Source organism: Rhodnius prolixus, unplaced genomic scaffold (genome assembly GCF_049639745.1).
Source record: "Rhodnius prolixus isolate KJV_2025 unplaced genomic scaffold, Rpr scaffold_12, whole genome shotgun sequence".
Classification (NCBI taxonomy): domain Eukaryota; kingdom Metazoa; phylum Arthropoda; class Insecta; order Hemiptera; family Reduviidae; genus Rhodnius; species Rhodnius prolixus.
Genome location: NW_027411635.1, coordinates 5,721,526 through 5,737,335, shown reverse-complemented (window position 1 = coordinate 5,737,335; position 15,810 = coordinate 5,721,526). Strand labels below are relative to the sequence as shown.

The 15,810-nt window shown below is 34.1% G+C and overlaps 1 long non-coding RNA gene across 1 annotated transcript in view; it reads left to right on the top strand.

Annotated features, from left to right (window-relative positions):
- LOC141461712 (uncharacterized) overlaps positions 1-15,810 on the top strand; it is a 432,780-nt gene that overhangs the window by 55,370 nt on the left and 361,600 nt on the right. Inside the window, exon 2 of the long non-coding RNA XR_012463015.1 lies at positions 14,796-14,827. This is a non-coding gene — a long non-coding RNA (uncharacterized lncRNA). The remainder of the gene's footprint in view (positions 1-14,795; positions 14,828-15,810) is intronic.

Genomic DNA, 15,810 nt, shown 5'->3' with positions numbered 1-15,810 from the left:
AGTGTTTCCTAACCTGTGGTACGCAAAAAATAATCAATAATGGCGGACATAAAAAATTAAAAAAAATGAAAGCATCAAAATATCATAGAAACGTTTTTTTTTTCCAATAATACATAAAAATTATACTCGTATAGTATAGTATAACATAATATAACAGTAAAGTTGTTAACATGTACAGTAATAAGGTTGGTCTGTCTCAAGATATACGAGAAAATATAATAGCACATTTAACAGGATTAAAATTGTCTTTCATGGAGTATTTTCCAAAACCCGAAAACACAAATGAGAATTGGATTTCAAACCCCCCTTCTATAAAGAAAATTTAGGAAAAGCTACATCATTATCAATAAAAGATAAAGAAAATTGAATAGAACTATCATGTGACAGAACTTAAATGATAACTATGTAAAAATCTGCTTAAAGAGACTGGATTGTAATGAGTAAGCTCTATCCAAGCAACATTAAATTTAATTGGTACTTACAGGTAGTTGAATGCTTAAAATATATTAATTTAGAAGATTTGGGCACAAATATAATAATCCTAAAGAAGAAGTTTGTAAATTAATTAATAATTTTGAAGAGAAAATTATGTGCGCAATTTTTAATTATTTAAAAAAAGTTTTAAAACTAAGATCTTACATTTTACAAAGTTTATGAAGTGAACATGAACTTGAAACTCCTTTGTAACAGATACCTTAATAAAGATGATAATAATAATAAAATAACACTCGGAATAACAAATTTCACGAAATACAATCATTTTTACGAAGTGGTACAATTTAGCATGATGTACTACCAAGTGGTACGCGAGCCAAATAAAGTTTGGGAAACGCTGACCTAGACATAGATTAAGTTAGATAATTGGAGGAATTTGTTAGAAGTTTTATTAATGCAAAAATTATAGATTAATCCCAGCTACAACCTATCCAGATAAAATAACCTTGCTACTGTACAGAATTTCTGTGTCTTTGTTAATGTACGAGCCCATTTACTAGAAACGTGATTGTCTCAAAACAATGGGAACAATTTAATGTATACAAATTTTGCTTATCTTGTTAATTAGTGAGAATAATGCAATTGGTATTTGTAATTATTTACAATTTAGAGAATTCTTATTTTCTGTTTTTAATTTATTAAAACGGTCCTATATAAGGGTTGATCGTCAAAAAATGCACGAAAAAGCGTAACGTTGAAAAACACCCAACTTTGACAATTTTTTTCTCTTTTTCTACTAAAGATAAAATTCCCAAATTTTCTTTAAAATATAGGGCAAACCCTCCTTTATAGCTGTAATTTTTTTTGCAACAACCCAGATCTAATAGGTTTTGAGAAAAAAGTTGCCGAAAATGAGCAAAAACGGCTTTTTCAAAAAATGTTCTTGTTCTTGTTCTTCTTCTTGTTGTTCTTGTTACCTTTTTTGTAAACAACGTAGCGCCTAAACGCGCGAACCGATTTTCATGAATGAGGTGTCATTCGATTCGGAATTTTATGTAGATGTGCCTTTTGGGGGTCTCGACCCTGTTCATAGAATGGGAGAGGAGTTAGCCCCCTTTATGTAAGGCCCCCTCCAAAATTATTATTACTAATTACTCTGTAAATCTTGGCCCGATTTTGATAAAATTTGGTAGGATGATAGGGTTAGGGCTCCCCTACGTAACAATAAAGCGACGATCTGCTCTTACACTTGTTAAGGGGAAGTATAGCAATCATTTCAAATTATCGACATGTGAACCGATATTCATGAATGAAGTGTCATTCGAATCGAAATTTTGTACAGATTTGTACTTTAAAAGTCCCGACGCTTTGCCTCATAAGGAGGGGAGTTTGCCCCACGCAAATAAGGCCCTTTCTAAAACTATTATTACCAATATTTCTATAACGCTTAGTCCGATTTTGATAAAATTCAGCTCGAATAAGTGGTTAAAGCTCCTCTACGTTGCTGATGCTCTTGCACTTACTAAGAGGAAGTACTGCAATCGTTTAAATTATCAATGAGTGAACCGATTTAAATCAATGAATTGTCGTTTGATTAAAAAATCTTTGCCTCTTTGCCTAGAAGTACTGCAATCGCAGTTTATTTTTCTTACTCCTCTTAAAAGGAAGTAATGAAATCGCAGTTTAATTTGGCTATTTACGCACAAATACCTTCCTATGTTATTCAAAACGCTTTTTCAAAAAAAGTTGTTACTGAGGATGGTTTGGGGGACCTTAACGATAATCATTCTTTAAAAAGATCTCTCTAGTGGTAGTTACGGTTCCGACTTACCATCTTATCAGGTTATAATGATAGAACTGCTTATTCCAAATTTAAAAAAATCTGTAAAGCAGATATGTAACTTTGTAAAATAGACAAAAAGGAAAATCTATCCAAAAGGTACAAAAATCTCTTTAACAAAAACTTACAGTTTAAAATGTTAAGTATGTTGATTAAACGCCAAAAGGTACACAAATCAGCGAGTACCCAACATTTCATTAATATTTAAGTAATTCTACTGCATTAATTTTCATTAATAAGTTATTTTTTAGAATTTATTAGATGTCACAGACCCTTATGCTGGCCACTTCATTCATAATATTTTTTTGTTATAATTATGATAAATCACATATACGTACATGCATGTTAAAGTAGAAAAAGACAAAGTTAGAGTAGGCTACTGTCTTGAATTCGTCTTACCGAAATATTCGTGAGCACAAATAACACACAGTTATAACAAGTAGATTATTCAACAACAATTATTGTAAACGTTTGTTTACCTATTATTATAAACGTTTGACTACTTCATAAAATAACAATTACTTTAATCGAAGAATGAACTTAAACCGACGATTTTTATTTAAAAATAAAAATAAATAAATAAAACAAACAAAATCATTGATGTATGTTGGTGTAAGCATTTTCTAAAAAAGGTTTTGAATTTTTTAGCCTCATATTTTTTTTTATATTTTTTATAACGTTTTTCTTTTAAACCTGTAATTAGTAGTTTGATTATTATAAATAACTAGATATTACAGTCAATCTACAGTGCTACTTGAACATATATTTTGTAGACGAAAATGGCCAGCATAAGGGTCTGTGACATCTAATAAATTCTAAAAAATAACTTATTAATGAAAATTAATGCAGTAGAATTACTTAAATATTAATGAAATGTTGGGTACTCGCTGATTTGTGTACCTTTTGGCGTTTAATCAACCCTTATACTTAACATTTTAAACTGTAAGTTTTTGTTAAAGAGTAGTATAATTTGATTTGACGTCATGTATTTTTTATTTTTAAACTCAAGGGATTCCTAAATGTTTGTTCACTTAATGAAATATTAAGGCAATTGAGTCGTCAAAAAAAGATCTCAGTTGGTAACCCTGTACACTTTCGTTAAAGGAAAAAATAAAATGTTAAATTATCCATGATTTCCAAATAAATTTAACTAGAATTTACATACTAAATATCTATTAGCAAACCATGAAAATACATTATTACAAATACATTTTGTTTATAAACTGGCGACAGATGGCGTCAGCAAATTATTAATGAATTATTCGAACATTATAAAATCTATCCGGTCCAAATCTGGACATTACTAATGATTTCTCTTATATTCATTCCAGGGTTTAATGATGGTGTAATTAATAATTCAAATGGTGGAATTATTAGTAATAATATTGTTGTATTATTCATGTTAATGGCACTTGGGTAATTTTTTTCGTTTATTCCTTCATTATTTAATTCGCAACTGCGTAATACGTAGACGCAACAAGGAAATATGATTACGTATAAGTACATCATAAATGTGAAATAGAAAAATATAAAATAAAGTAATATGTAATGTAAAAACAAAATAAAATAATAGATAAATAAGTAAATAAAATAAAATCACTGGAATGGCATGAATGAAGGCCATCCAACGATGACCATCATAAGTCGGTTAAAGTAATACCGAATGATTTAAATACGAAGGATGCCTTGTTTATTTTTCGACCAGATGATCGCGAGGCCATCGGCATCTCAGTGCCTGCGAGGAGGATTTGACCGGGAGGTTAGTGCAGGACAAGTTGCTGATTAAGGGATTATGTTGTAGATAAAGTTTGAAGTGGAATTTGATGTAGCTGGGACTGGGCAAGGTCAGAAACAAATGGGATTCGCAGGTCCGGTGTAGATGGTATGTGTTGCTCATATAGAAGGGTGCGTCATAGAGGGTTTGGATCCTTTTTAGGTTCGAACGCTTAGCTGTTCTGTACAGTTGTAGTCTGTAGGACCAGTTGGGAGTGATTAAGGCAGAGTACAGTCGTTTCTGGGCACAATTTAAAAAAACATACCTACATTTTTAAAGAAATAATTGCATAAAAACCAAAGAAATAAGTACTTCTAGTTACCATTTTCTAGATTGAAGAACACGAACAAAAAAAACTAAAAATATACTTGATTTGAAAATCATCTTTAACATTTAATGATTAATAGATCAATTTAGGGAATGGATTAGCTATGCGGTTAGCGCATTGGATTCCCATGCGGAGATCCAGGGTTCGAATCCAGCTGCTCACCCCTTAGATTTTCTCTTCCTAGGAGCTTTTTATAGCTCACTGACCGGTGGGCATTTCTCCATTTAAATAGATTCTTTTTGTATACAAGCTCGCAAGCCAGAGTAGCCAGGAGGTTATCAACTACTCTCTGTATCTTAGAAGGCACATTTGAAGGCACCAGTACATGCTTCACAAGTTGGGTAAAGAGCATCATTTGATAAATTAAGGAATAAGTTTGATCCTTTACATGAAAGATATTGATCACTTAAATATGTGGCAGGAGGTTTCCAATTTTTTTGGTAATTAAACGCAACTCTCCCAAAATTACTAAATAATTATTAAATATTCTTGTTTGTAACAGATGCAAAATTAATTTTTAGCCATTTTGTGTATGCTTGAGAACATCTAAAGCTCTTAACATTTGATTAAATCACTCGCAAAACTACTTATTTCCCGATATTAAGAAAAATACTAGCTTTACTGCCTTGGCAATATTTTTAGTAGAAAGGGGATGCAAAAATACATAAAAATGACCTATCGCATGCTCTTCTTTCTCTTTGATAACAAGTTAAAAAATTGAAATATGATTAATAAATACCAGATTTTGAAATGGCCTTGCACCATTTAATTTTAAAGATATCGAATTGCGGTTTTCGGTTTCTTTTATAACATTTTATACTCTTTAAAACTGTGTATATAAAAAATGGGGATCAACTGCGAACCCCCTTTTGGACGCGCGTCAGCCATCAGGAATCTAAAATCAAGTCACATATTCTGATACTAGAGGTGACGAGCAACAAATTTTTCCTCTACCATTTTTTGCTCAGATTAACCGTTTAAGCGTGAAATACATTTGAGCCGTCTTAAAATGAAAACCCTGTATAGGTGTGTTCATAAAATACTGAAAATATATCTTTTAATTTTAAGAGTCTTACTCGAAATGGCCTCAAAGAATTGCTTTTAACTTTGTACACTTATTGTTTTCAAAGTGTTCTTCAAGTTCTTTTATTTGTAGTGGAAAATTCGATTATGGGCTAGAGAGGTGTTTTCAACCTCATATTGCTTGACCCAACATATTTCTTTGATGTCCTACTGCGACCCAATTGTTTATTTTAAAATTCATAATACAAAATAAAAATGGTATTATATCAGAATATTTATTCGTATCATCTTTATAGTTCTTTTATCGGGCATTTAGTTTATGTTTAATAAGTTAAAAGATCACAAATTTTTCTTTTTTAACTTTATTTTATTTCAACTACTGCAGTATATTTCTGCAATAAGTGAAGCTAATATAAATCCATGAGTAGTATGGATTGGAGTAATCACCCAATGGTTTGAACTTCCAAAGAAGAACATTTAATTATTTATGCCCTGGCACTTACTTCATTAATTGAATCATTGAATGTTTTAAACGTCGTAAAATAGGGCAGCCATTATGTATATGAAATAATTAAAACTGTCCGGTAGGACAGTTGTACATGGGTTGATCGAAAACTGCACGAAAAAGCGTAACGTTGAAAAACACCCAACTTTGACCATTTTTTCTCTTTTTCCATAAAAGATAAAATCCCCAAATTTTCTTTAAAATATAGGGAAAATCCTCCTTTACAACTGTAATTTTTTTTGCAACAATATAGATTTAATAGATTTCGAGAAATATGTTGCTGAAAATGGGCAAAAACGGCATTTTCAGAAAATGTTCTTGTTGTTGTTACATTTTTTCGTAGACAACGTACGGCCTAAACGCGCAAACCGATTTTCATAGTTGGTTTTAGTGACGCGGATTCAGCGAATGATTTTGATAGAAATTCTATGTGGAGATATATCACAGAATCAAAACAGAATCTAGTGGCCTTTGTTCAGCATTTAATCCGAATACATAGCCATTATGTTCAGCACTTAGTCCAAAACGTAGCCATTATGTTCAGCAGTTAGCCCGAATACATAGCCATTATGTCCAGCATTTAGTCCGAATACATAGCCATTATGTTCAGCATTTAGTCCGAATAAATAGCCATTATGTTCAGCACTTAGTCCGAATACATAGCCATTATGTTCAGCATTTAGTCCGAATGCATAGCCATTATGTTCAGCATTTAGTCCGAATAAATAGCCATTATGTTCAGCACTTAGTCCGAATACATAGCCATTATGTTCAGCACTTAGTCCGAATACATAGCCATTATGTTCAGCATTTAGTCCGAACACATAGCCAATATGTTCAGCACTTAGTCCGAATACATAGCCATTATGTCCAGCATTTAGTCCGAATACATAGCCATTATGTCCAGCACTTAGTCCGAATACATAGCTATTATGTTCAGCACTTAGTCCGAATACATAGCCATTATGTTCAGCATTTAGCCCGAATATATAGCCATTATGTTCAGCACTTAGTCCGAATATATAGCCATTATGTCCAGCATTTAGTCCGAATACATAGCCATTATGTTCAGCACTTAGTCCGAATACATAGCCATTATGTTCAGCACTTAGTCCGAATACATAGCCATTATGTCCAGCATTTAGTCCGAATACATAGCCATTATGTTCAGCACTTAGTCCGAATACATAGCCATTATGTTCAGCACTTAGTCCGAATACATAGCTATTATGTTCAGCACTTAGTCCGAATACATAGCCATTATGTTCAGCATTTAGCCCGAATATATAGCCATTATGTTCAGCACTTAGTCCGAATATATAGCCATTATGTCCAGCATTTAGTCCGAATACATAGCCATTATGTTCAGCACTTAGTCCGAATACATAGCCATTATGTTCAGCACTTAGTCCGAATACATAGCCATTATGTCCAGCATTTAGTCCGAATACATAGCCATTATGTTCAGCACTTAGTCCGAATACATAGCCATTATGTTCAGCACTTAGTCCGAATACATAGCCATTATGTTCAGCACTTAGTCCGAATACATAGCCATTATGTTCAGCAGTTGTGAAATTTTTATTTATTAGGTAAATTCTCTCTGTGCAGTAACTTGTAAATTGTCAAAAATAACAATCATATTTGAAGACAATTTAAGTTAGATAATGTTGAGTCAAGATTTCTAAAGCAGTAATCGTTGTAAGCCATATTTAGATCAATACTATTTTGTAAGTGATTAAATTCAAAAAAGGTAACCTACGTATTTCTATATTTAGACCCTTCTCCCCAAAAAACAATTAGCAGAAATTTTCACGAAGTCACTGTATTATTTGATGAATTGTTAAAGTGGTAGAGCATACAAAAATTTTAATAACAGAACAGTATTATTTTAACTGTTATACTTTCATTTGTGATTTTTGAGTTATTAATTGAATTTTGTATAGAATTATTAAAAATGCAAAGATATTGTGTGTTGCCAAAAAAAAAGAAGTATATTTTAACTTAATAAATTTTCAAAAATAAATAAATGGTCGCATATTATACTAAAAAATATTTTTGAAGAAGCCTACCAATCCTTTTTTTCAATTTCAAAAAATGCCCAAATCAAATTGTTTTACTATTTATTTTGAGAGATATTTTTTAAACATATCCACACTCAACATTTTTTAAAAACTACTTTTACCCTGGTTTACTGGAGTTCCTTAAGTGCTGAGGAAAACCTGCGGATGGAACCTAGAAATAGGGAGATTCGTATCTTTTCGGACAGCCAGGCTGCACTGAAGGCTCTTGTATCCTTCAGAATGACCTCTTCCCTGGTTTGGGAATGTAGGAAGGCCCTAGAACTACTGGCGCGGCACAACAAAGTTCGGTTGGAATGGGTGCCGGGTCATGTGGGTTATTGAAGGGAATGAAAAAGGTGATCATCTGGCCAGGAATGGAGCTAACACTTCTTTCAACGGTCCGGAGCATGTCCTGGGGATCACCAGGGGTTCGGTTAGTGTGGCTCTCAGAGATTGGATCTGGAGGGAGCACAGAAAAGAACTGGGTGGTGTGTCCTGGGATTAAACACAGCAAGACTATGATGCCTTGGCTATGTAAGCAAAAAACCAAAGAGACCCTGTGTTTAGGCAGAAATCAGATTACTCTGATTACAGGCTAATATATAAATATCTAATATACGAGGGTCGTTTGAAAAGTCCGTGCAAAAATAAAAACTACTTAATTTTTTGGGGTAAACCTTTTTTATTTTTCAACATAGTTTCCTTTTAGGCTTATACACTTCGTCCAACGCTGCTCTAGTTTGTTGATCCCTTCCGAATAATAGGATTTGTCCAAGTCTGAAAAATAGCCATTCGTTTCTGCAATCACCTCCTCGTTCGAATAAAATCTTTTTCCCGCCAGCCATTTCTTCATATTGGGGAACAAATAGTAGTCCGAGGGAGCCAAGTCTGGAGAATAGGGAGGATGTGAAACGAGTTGGAACCCTATTTCCATTAATTTTGCGACCACAACTGCTGAGGTGTGAGCTGGTGCGTTGTCGTGATGGAAAAGAACTTTTTTGTGGGCCAATCGTGGGCGTTTTTCTTGCAGCTCGGTTTTCAAACGGTCCAATAACGATGAATAATATGCACCTGTAATAGTTTTACCCTTTTCCAGATAGTCGATGAGGATTATTCCTTGCGAATCCCAAAAGACAGTCGCCATAATCTTTCCGGCCGAAGGAACGGTCTTCGCCTTTTTTGGCGCAGATTCCCCCTTGGTAACCCATTGTTTAGATTGTTCTTTGGTCTCAGGAGTGTAGTGATGTATCCATATTTCATCCACAGTGACGAAACGACGCTTAAAGTCCTGCGGATTCTTCTGGAACAGCTGCAAACCGTCCTTGCAACACTTCACACGATTTCGTTTTTGGTCAAGCGTGAGCAATCGCGGCACCCATCTTGCGGATAGCTTTGTCATGTCCAAATGTTGATGCAAAATATCATGTACCCGTTCATTCGAGATGCCCACAGCACTACCAATCTCACGCACCTTCACTCTTCTGTCATCCATCACCATATCATGGATTTTATCAATGATTTCTGGAGTAGTAACCTCAACAGGGCGTACAGAACGTTCAGCGTCACTTGTGCCCATATGGCCACTCCGAAAATTTTGAAACCACTTATAAACTGTTCTAGTCGAAGGTGCAGAGTCATCATAATGTTTATCAAGCTTCTCTTTAGTCTCCTGAGGCGTTTTGCCTTTCATAAAGTAGTGTTTAATCAACACACGAAATTCTTTTTCGTCCATTGTTTGAAAATCACTCGACTTCCTCGATTCAAACGAATGCCAAACACAAAGAAATGGACCGATCTGGCTGAAACTTGGTGTGTGTTCTTCCAAGAGATGCTACTAACTAAACATAACCTCGATACGCGCCAGTGTTGCTATCTCTCTGACTTTGCACGGACTTTTCAAACGACCCTCGTATAACTATCTAACTAATATCTAACTATCTAATATATAAATAGGCCTCATCAAAGAAACTAATATTGTGAACAGTACAGTTTTTAGAAGCAACCAGTTTTATCCCCCCCAAAAAAATAAGCCGTCAAAATCTAAAGCTAATTACATTAGGTTGTCTACAAAAAAACGGTTTTTTTGAAGCAGCTTGAACTAAATGTGAGTGGCAGCGAGCCAAATCTTCTACAGCCTGAAAGATCTATGGGCTTACGACAGATTCTATTAAATATTTCGTTACAAATGAGGTGATATAAACACCGTTTTTAGTTCCTTATGTTTGTTAACTGAGACCAAGCGTTTTTTACCATAATTGTTTTTTCTCTAAGTAAAACCTATGATACTTTTTTTGAATACAGAAATTTTAGTTTTTCAGAGATTGTTTTGCGAGTTTTTGCTACCTTTTTTAAGAAAATTAGTGCTATCACGTTTTTTTTTTTGTTTTTTTTAACGGAAATGTCCATTTTTAAATTTTAATTATTTAATTATTATTTATTTACAATCTTTATATAATTTATAAAAATGCTTGACAAGTATGGGTAAGGGAGCACATTTGAATAGAATTTACATTTTCTGTTACAGAGTGCACCAGAATCGTATTATTGAACCTTTTTATTTTGTTTTCTACAACTTTCAAGTCTTCTTAACAGATCTATATCAATAAACAGTTGGTACTTTACATACATATCTACATTTTTTAATCTAAAAATGTGTCAAATGCTAGTATCTGCCCCACTGGTCGGGTAGCTTTGAAAACAATATAAAATAAGAAGAAATGATATTACTTTACTCTGAATCTACCTTCTATCAGTTATTTCTCTCACTACTACATTACTTTCTCTTTTAAACCACTGAAATCTAGTTCAAAAATCAAGAATGACTCTCAATTCAGGACGTTGTACCCGAAGTGATGGGTTTAGGAAGTTTGAACAAAATATTCGGTTTGTTGCGCTTCTTAATGTAGGTTCGAACCCACTTTCCCCTTCTCTGCGATTAAACAAAAAAAAAATCACAAACTTGCCGGTCGGTAGGGCACATTTTAACTGTGATGTTGAAATGTGCCACCTCTCCTTGCATAAAAGAAAATATAATATCCAACACTTTTTGGCAAGCAAATAGACTTTTGTAAGTACTTGGTTTTAAAAATACGAATTCCAAATGGTAATATGGACTAACAATACTTACACCTTGTCCACTACAAATCTTTACAATACAGTTCCAAAGCTGCAACAAAAATTTTTTACTTCCACCTTACAAAATATAACATTCCTCAATACTGGACTTTACTAACAATGAAAACGAAGGGAAACTCTGTCAATTATCCAACAGGTCTACCACAAAAATATGGAGAAAATTACCAATCATAAATGTTTCGAATATTTGGCGAGAAATTAAAATAACTCTTTGGCGTTACAACCAATATTTTGGGTCCTGTCCTGCTCAAACATTCCACGCTATATCTTTCTATAAATAGCTGTGATCTACTAATTACAGAAGTTTAGCTTTCTTGTACCATTCGAGACACTGTCCAGCCATCTTGTTCTCATCCTGCCAACCTTTCTTCTGTCTCCTGGTTCAGAGAACGGCAGTTTTTTTTTTTCCGATCCTTACAACGTGGCCTCCCCAAATCACTCTCGTCAACTGGTTATACTTGACAATACCCACTTCTGAATGTCACCTTGTCTCTCGTTGTGACGTATCACTGTTCATTTTTCTTTTTTAAAATCCACACGACAGAGCAAAGCTTATTGGCACTTTGTACAAAGGACTTTTTTGTGGTCCTTCATAAATTTGCCTTTTAGGGGTTTCGACGCTGTACATAAAATGGGAGAGGAGTTAGCCCCATGTATGTGAGGCCCCTTTGCAAAATTATTATTACTAATAACTCGGTAAATCTTTTCCCAATTTCATTGAACTTTAGCAGGAATAAAAGTGTTAGAGCTCCTCTACGTAAACATTAAAGCAACATTCTGCTCGTACACCTACTAAGGGTAAGTTTTGCAAACATTTAAAATTTATCGTCCCGAGAACCTATTTTTGTGAATTAAGTGTCATTTGGTTCAAAATTTTATATAGATTTGTACATTTTTTGCAAGTCTTGACGCTGTGCATCTTTAGAAGAGGAGTTCGTCCCACGCGAGCAAGGCACCCGTAAAACACCATCATGCTCTAATACCTACTAAGAGGAAGTACTGCAATCATGGCGTATTCGCAGTTTAAATTCTCTTTACCCTTTTAAGAAGTAGAGTAATTGCAAATAATTTTTCTTTCTACTTAATAAGTAGTTTTATACTTAATCTATACTTAAATTTTATTTGAAACATATTTATAAAAAATAATCAATTAAGGGCATTTTGAGGAGTAGGGTATGGTTCTCAATAAAGGGCTGTTACTCTTCACTGCATTGCCTTGCCTTGTCATCCACATTGTATGCATTGCCTTCCCAGTTCAAAAACGAAACATTGAGGAAGGCATTTCGTTTGGGGTATAACATGGGATCTGATGGAGGGTTGCCAATTAAAACCCTACGAGCGAAAGTACCAATATACTGAATGGTGCTTTTTTTTCTTTTGGGTCGAGCACGGCTTCAAAGATTTTTTTTAAAACTTGATTACACATGCAGGTTTATTTAATCGGGAACATTTTTCCAGAATAATTCGATTAAGTTAGAGGGAAGTTGTAGTTAGGCTTTGCTCTGAAGTACAGAGAAATGCAACGTAATAACATACGTAAAATTTAAAAAGGGTTACATTTTTATGTTTTAATACCGTCTTTGAAGAAAATTCCTTACCTAACCGCAAGTTTCTCTTCAGGTTTTTTCGAAAATGACATCTAAAAATCCGGTTTTGATTTTTGTTTTTTTCAAAACTAAAGAAGTTCTTTAAACATGACATTCATTTCGAAAAAAAACTGTTATGTTAAAGCAGTAGTGTCAAACTCAATTTAAACACGGGCCAATTGTGTGCTACAGGCAAGATTCACGTGGGCCACATCGCATTTACAAATCTTGTTAAATCTATATTCTGAAGTGAAGATTCAAGAATATGGATAGAATAATCAAAACACTATTTGTATTATAGAGTTTTTGTCCTTTTACTAAAAACTTTACCTATAACTAATGACTGCCACTAGTTAATTTAAATAATAAGTGTGGGTTCGATAAATAATAAAACTCGCTAAAGTATTTTGATTTATTAACACATTAACCTTACTAACATTAACATTTACTAGCAACTAACGCTATTCATTACAGTTACCATTTACAACGATCACAACAGTTTACTGTTACTTACTCACTACGTAACGCCACAAAACTGTTCCACGACTGACCACTGGTCCGCACTGCACCGAATTGCACTAGTCTCAGCTGCACTAACAAAGCTCTACTCACTAACTGACTAACCGCCTAACTGGCTAACACTGAAGCACTCCGCAACACTGACTCTCTCAAAAACTGTCACTTCCAAAATGTCTCTCCAAACTGACTGACTCCAGCTGTGTCTGCCTCCCTTTAACTGCGACTGGCCCACTCCAACTCCATCTGTCTCACTCCCACCTGTCAATCACTGGCTGGGGAAAACACATACTGCCACCACTTCAACTGGGGCCGCTCCCTTAGCTTGCTTTTACACAGTGGTGGACCGTTACAGGCTACGGTCACTAAACTACTTGAACAACTTAGCCCCTTTCTTCTCCGGCTCAGGTAAAGACCGGTCTTTTGTTTACACAATGGTGGGCCGTTATAGACTTTGGTCAGCCAAATCCCAGAACAATCTAGGCCTTTCTTCTCTGCCCAGGTCAACTTCGTTACAGTATTTATAAAACAGAAATTCTTCAAAGTTTTACCCAAAATTTGCCAGCGATTTCCTCGTACAAGTTTTGCTATATCTGGATTCAAAGACTGAGAACGTAAGAATATATTTTGGGAATTCCTACTTCTTTTTGTCTTTTAAAACCAGAATCATTCTGGAATACTTCATTTAGAGTGGCAGACATATCGCTTCCAATCGTCGCTCGGAATTGAGTCAACGTGTTTATTCACGCTCTCAGGCCTCCAGGTAAGGAACTGGGCCACGTGGTGTACTCGTCTTCAGTACTAAAGAGTTAAAGAGCGAGGAAATTGTGTCTTCGGTAGTACCCTGACTCTCCTGAGCGCTATTTTCTTCAGAACCAATTTTTTTCTATTTTAAATTAATTTCAGAACAAAGTGGGCCACCTCTGTGTTGTTGAGGGATTCTAATCGCTAGGTCGCGTTTTTTGGATTTACCAAATAGAATTATTAAGTTCCAGCTTTATCTGGTTATTTTTGTATTTTATTATTATTATTATTTTTTAATGATTTAAGGCGCATCAACATCTAGGGTTATTGGCGCCCGGAGCTTTTTTTAGTGCACTGCCGGCCTCCGGACAGTGTTCTCTCGTTACAGACAACACTGTCCATCACCGGACAGTGAGCTGTAAGAAGTTCCAAGGAAGAGAAAATCTAAGGGTCAGCAGCTGGATTCGAACCCGGGACCTCCGCGTGGGAGTCCAGTACGCTAACCGCATAGCTAATCCCTTCCCTTGTATTTTATTATTATTTTTTTTTTTTTTAAAGACACAATCAAGACACCTCAAAACGCATAATTCCGGGTAAAACATGAGATAGAAAATTTGAAGTAATCTCAATATACTTTTCTAATCCAATTTGGAAAAATAACTACATACGGATTTCGGATTTTTTGTTTTTGTTTTGTTTAAAGTAGATGATCGCATTAGATCGCTACCATCAATTTTAGGATTCGCTACTGCTTTTAAGAAATTGATTTTTCACTGATTAACGATTATTTTAAATCAATCATTGTTATTTTTTGCTGCTCTAACGTTTTATTTGTATTTGTTTCAGATTTCTGTTGTCGTAGAGGTTCAAGTCAGCTGGTAAGTTGCTTTATTTAAATTAATTTTGTCGTCAAAACCGTCAGAAAACAGTTATGGATAAGATGATCTGGAACAACTTTATATTTTTTTAATTTAATTTATTTATTTGTCTAAAGTAAATGCATACTTATGGCAAGGGATCGAGCTCGAACAGAAATTACATAGAAAATACAAAGTGAACTTACATAAAAAAATTAATAATATTCCGTAGAAACTAATGAAAAGTATAAAATATAAAGAGTTATTTAATATCAAAAAATATTAAACTTATTGGAAAACTTTAGATGAACTTATTTATCTCTTTTGAAGGTGCAAATTATTATTGTATAATTTAGTTAGGTTAAATATGTAAGGTAAAATTAAGTTGTATTAGCTTAGTAATGGAAAGTCAGTTCGCAAAATCCCAGTTTTCTGCATTTACACCCCTCTGTTCGGGGTAGGGTTTTATTAAAAACCAAAAAAATCCATATGGTCTTGAAGCTCAATAAATGCGCAACTTTTTCTGAAATTATGTGACTCCTTAATCAGTGAAAAAATGCTGTTGAAAATTTTAATAAAAGTAATCGAGAACGAAATTTTTAGACATTCAAGTAAAAATGTCATTGTTATAAGAATCGTTTTGAGGCTCTGTACTGAGCAGATTTATAGAAAATTTAATGCTCTTTCGTATGGAATAAGCAGATTTGTTGTAGGATAAAGGATAGAAAAGTTACGGCCGTTTTTATGGCGAAAAACGCGAATATCGACGTAAATTTTTTGGACACTATTGAGAATCGGGCCAAAGTGAATAAATATTTTTTGTTGCATTTGAGCTACTGAATCACCTCCCGAAGTTTCGACCACTCCTCCGTATACACCCTGTATACTAAATAAAAAAATTAAATAAATAAATAAAATACTTCAAGTAAAACTATAAATGGCAAATATCCAGAGAGATTACAGAGAAAATATCTGAACAAACCAGTAAAAACTATAATGAATTC